We start from the raw sequence: 5,676 nt of genomic DNA, 5'->3' as shown, positions 1-5,676 counted from the left end.
GGCTATTTGGGTTTGTGTACTTTTTCCAGGCACGAAACCGTGTTGACCCATATTAAACAAATTATTTTTAACCAAATGGTTCATTATTTTCTTTTTTATTACCCCTCACGTACACTTTCATAATATGTGATGTTAGACTAACAGGTCTATAATTGCTTGCCTCTAGTCTTGATCCACTTTTGAAGATAGGGGTTATATAAGCTAATTTATGTTTAACATATATCTCGCTCATATCTACACTTTGTCTTAGCAGTATTGCAAGCGGCTTCCCGATAGTGTTTGCAGTTTTTTTTAACAAAATCGCTGGAACTCCATCTGGTCCGGCTGCCGATCCATTTTTAATTTCGTTTATAGCCTTGACAATATCTGCTTTATTAATATCTATATCCGTTATATATTCAACATTTTCTTCTCTCATTTCTGTTTCATTATTCTCATTCGCAATTCTTGGCGTGAACTCACTCTTATATTTTTCTGCTAATATGTTGCATATTTCCTTTTTTTTCATTCGTTAGCCGTCTTCAATTATTAGAGGGGGCCTATTTCTACTCTCCCTTTATTCATCTTTTTTGCATAGGAGTAAAGTACTTTGGGGTTTCTTTTATATTTTGAAGTGTCCTTTCTTCTAAGTCTCCTTTTTTTCATTTTCTTTCGACTGTATAATCTTTTGTTCTGCATTTTCTATCTTACATTTTATTTCCGTCATTTTCCACTTTTTTTTTTTTTTGCAAGGATTTTTCTTCCCCTTTCTAATTTTCTGAAATAAGATTCTTCTGTCTCTTGGTATGCACGTCTTTTGTTTATTGTTTTTTTTTTCGGTACATATTTTTCAAACAACTTTCTCCAGTATTTTGTACAGTATGTCCGTATTTACCTGTATATTATCTCTTACAAATACATTTTTCCATTCTTTATTCAGTTCTTCATTTATTTCTGACCATTTTATATTCTTACTGTAAAAATTATATTCTCCATATCCTTCCCAAAGTTTTGTGCTTTTATTAATTCTGCGATCACTTGCTTTGGAATGAACTATCAATTCTATGACATTGTGGTCTGAAATTCCTGTGTTATACACTATTATTTTCTTTAACATAATTCACCCTCATTCACAAATACTAGATCTAGGACATTTTCCTTTCTTGTTGGAATTGTGGTTTATTTGTTGCATATTATGTTCTAATAGCATATCTTGAAGCTTTTCAAATTGCCTCTTATCTTCTGCGCTACTATTACTCTCTTTTTTATATGTATACATACAACAACTTTCTTCTATCCATTCTTTCCAATCCACGAAAGGAAAGTTAAAATCTCCGGATAGGAGTATATTCCAGTCTTTATGGTTTCTACATATATCATCTATTTTTTCTATTATTATGTCAAACTCCTTAGTATTTGGGGGGTCTATAAACTACAATATTCACTAGTTTTTCAAATTCAAATTCTACCGCAATCAATTCACATTCTGTGTTGCTGTATTTTTCACAGACTTATTCCTTGATTTATGTCTCTTCCATATATTGCGGTTCCCCCTTGATTCCTATTTTTTTCTGTCTGATCTATAAGTTTGGAAACCCTTTATCTGGTCATCACTGCCAGTCTCTTGGGAATACCATTATTATTGTATAATAATTTACATTAACATAATCATTGATTACTAAACCCGGCCCTCCGAGAAATTGCCTATAATTTTATTATTCGAATATCATTCCTTCGTCAGTATGAGAGAGAGAGAGAGAGGAGAGAGAGAGAGAGAGAGAGAGCTACTGCATCGTACAATGATTTACATTACAATTATCTTGGAATATGGAACCCCTGCCCTCTCAGTCATTAGACTTTATTCTTATCATTAGAAAATCACTCGTTAGTAAGAGAGAGAGAGAGAGAGAGAGAGAGAGAGAGGAACCTACTGCATCGTATGATGAACTACTATAACATAATCTTGAAATACGATACCCTGACTCTCAATTATTGCGTATCATTATCATTTGAATATCATTCTTTTGTCACTATAACAGAGAGAGAGAGAGATGAGAGAGAGAGAGTAGAGAGAGAGAGAGAGAGACTACTGAATCGTACAATGATTTATATAAACATAATCTTGGAATAAAAAACACTACCCTCTCAGTCATTGCCTATAATCTTATTATTCAAGTATCATTATTTTGTCACTATAACGGAGAGAGAGAGAGAGAGAGAGAGAGAGAGAGAGAGAGAGAGAACTACTGCATCAAATAAGGATTTACATTAACATAATATTAGAATACAAGACCTTGCCTTACAGTCATTACCTATAATCCTGCTATATGCATATCATTCTTTCATCACTAAGAGAGAGAGAGAGAGAGAGAGAGAGAGAGAGAGAGAGAGAACTACTGCATCAAATAATGATTTACTTTAACATAACCTTCAAATGCAAAACCCTTCCTCTCATCCAATGCCTATAATCTTATTATTCGAATATCATTCTTTCGTCACCATGAGAGAGAGAGAGAGATGAGAGAGAGAGAACTACTGCATTGAATAATGATTTACATTAACATATTCTTAGAATACAAAACCCTGCCTCTTAGTCATTGCCAATAATCCTATTTATTCGCATATTCTTTCATCACTATGAGCCTTACCTTACTCTATCTGGTCCGGCTGCCATTCCATTTTTTTTAATTTCGTTTATAGCCTTGACAATATCTGCTTCATTAATATCTATATCCGTTAGATATTCAACATTTTCTTCTCTCATTTCTGTTTCATTATTCTCATTCGTAATTCTTGGCGTGAACTCACTCTTATATTTTTCTGCTAATATGTTGCCTATTACCTTTTTTTATATTTTTTTAGTTCTTAGAGGGACTATTTCTAATATCCCTTTATTCATCTTTTTTTGCATAGGAGTAAGGAACTTAGGGTTTTTTTTTTTTTTTATATTTTAAAGTGTCCTTTCTTCTAAGTCCCCTTTTCATTTTCTTTCGATTATATAACCTTTTTGTTCTGCATTTTCTACCTTACTTTTTACTTCCATCATTTTCCATACATATTTTTTCTTTTGCAAGATTTTTCTTCAACTTTCTAATTTTCTGAAATAAGATCCTTCTATCTCTTGGTATGCATGTCTGTTGTTTATTGTTTTTTTCTGTATATATTTTTCAAAATGTTCTCCAGTATTTTGTACAGTATAATCCGTATTTTACCCTGTATATTATCACGTATGAACACATTTTTCCATTCTTTGTTCAGTTCTTCATTTATTTCTGACCATTTTATATTCTTACTATAAAATATTATATTTTTCATATCTTTCCCAACGTTTTGTGCTTTGATTATCTCTACGATCACTTGCTTTGGAATGGACTGTTAATTCTATGACATTGTTTTCTGAAATTCCCGTCTTATACAATTATTTCATTAACATATTTCACCTCATTCACAAATACTAAATCTAGGACATTTTCCTTTCTTGTTGGAATGTGGTTTTATTTGTTGCATACTGTGTTCTAATAGCATATCTTTTCATATTGCCTCTTAGAGAGAGAGAGAGAGATGAGAGAGAGAGAGAGAGAGAGAGAGAATACTGCATCAAATAATGATTTACATTAACATAATCTTGGGATACAAAACCCTTTCTCTCCAGTCATTGCCAATAATCTTATTATTCCCATATATTTCAAACATCACTATGAGAGAGAGAGAGAGAGAGAGAGAGAGAGAGAGAGGAACACTTACTGCATCGAATAATGATTTATATTAACATAATCTTGGGATACAAAACTCTTCCTCTCAGTCATTGCCAATAATCTTATTATTCCTCATATCATTGTTTCATTACTCTGAGGAGAGAGAGGAGAGAGAGAGAGAGAGAGAGAGAGAGAGAGAGAGTGAGAGGGGAGAACTATTGCAACGAATAATAATTTACATTAACAATAATCTTGAATACAAAAACACTGCCTCTTGGGCATTGCCAATAATTTTATTATTTGCGTAACATTCTTTCATCCCTATGAGAGCCTTACCTTACCTTATTGCCCTTATTTTATATTCGGGTTCCCCCTGGTTCCTCAGTGTGAGGCACCTCGTATATCCACCAGAGGGTTGCTAATGCATCTTCCGGTGTATTTTGCATCTTTCAGTCTTGGATGGGTCTGGGATGCATCTTAGGTATTTATAGAGCTTATTCTTAAACATATCTACGCTCACCTCCTGATATGTTTCTTAGATGAGCTGGAAGCGCATTAAATAGTTGCTGCGTTATTAATGCTGGTGCGTAGTGGATTAATGTCCTGTGCGCCTTCCTTAGTTTTCCTGGTATATTTTTTGGCACTATTAATCTAACTCGGCTTGCTCTTCCTGATATTATTAGCTCAATGATGTTTTCAATAATTCCTTCTATTTGCTTCCATGCTTGTATTATCATGTAGCATTCTCTTCTCCTTTCTAAACTGTAGAGTTTTAAAAAATTGCAGTCTTTCCAGTAGTCAAGGTCCTTAACTTCTTCTATTCAAGCAGTATAGGACGTTTGTACACTCTCTATTGTGCAATATCCTTTTGGTAGTGTGGGTACCACTATCACATTGCAATACTCGAGTGTACTACGTACATAAGTTTTGTAAAGCATAATCATATGTTCATCTTTTCTTGTTTTAAAGTGTCTGAATAACAATCCCATTTTTGCTTTACATTTAGCCAACAGTGTTGCTATTTGGTCGTTGCATAACATATTCCTATTTAACATTACACCAAGGTCTTTAATTGCTTCCTTGTTTGTGATTGTCTCATTATTAGGTCCCTTGTATGTATATACCATTCCTTCTCTGTTTCCATAATTTATTGATTCGAATTTATCAGAGTTAAATAACCATCCTATTTATCTCCTCCCATTCATATATTTTGTTTAGATCTCTTTGTAGTGAGTTCCTATCTTCATCATAAGTAATTTCTCTACTTATTCTTGTGTCATCGGCGAAACTTCCCACTTATAGAGTTTTTAAACATCACAGTCTATGTCTGAGATCATAATAACAAACAGCAGTGCAGCTAATACCGTACCTTGTGGCACGCCAGATATTACCTGAGCTTCATCTGATTTCTCGTCATTTGCCACCACTATCTGTTTTCCTGTTTTGCAGGGAATTCTTTTAACCCATTTTCCTATCTTTCCCACAATATATTGCTTTTTAATTTTTTTCTCTAATATATTATGGTCTACCCTTGTCAAAGGCTTTTGCAAAATCTGTGTCTTTTTCACTTATCATATTTTTGTATATGTTTTCATAGTGTGCTATCAGTTGGGTTTGTGTACTTTATACAGGCACAAAACCGTGTTGACCTATATTAAACAGATTATTTTTAACCAAATGATCCATATTTTCTTTTTTTATTACCCTCACGTACACTTTCATAATATGTGATGTTAGACTAACAGGTCCATAAATGCTTGCCCTCTAGTCTTGATCCACTTTTTGAAGATAGGGGTTATATAAGCTAATTTATGTTTAACATATATCTCGCTCATATCTACACTTTGTCTTAGCAGTATTGCAAGCGGCTTCCCGATAGTGTTTGTAGTTTTTTTTTAACAAAATCGCTAGAACTCCATCTGGTCCGGCTGCCGATCCATTTTTAATTTCGTTTATAGCCTTGACAATATCTGCTTCATTAATATTTATATCCGTTAGAAAT

Source organism: Palaemon carinicauda, chromosome 5 (assembly GCF_036898095.1).
Source record: "Palaemon carinicauda isolate YSFRI2023 chromosome 5, ASM3689809v2, whole genome shotgun sequence".
NCBI lineage: Eukaryota > Metazoa > Arthropoda > Malacostraca > Decapoda > Palaemonidae > Palaemon > Palaemon carinicauda.
The sequence above is the reverse complement of the archived record's forward strand: the minus strand, read 5'-3'. Positions refer to the sequence as shown.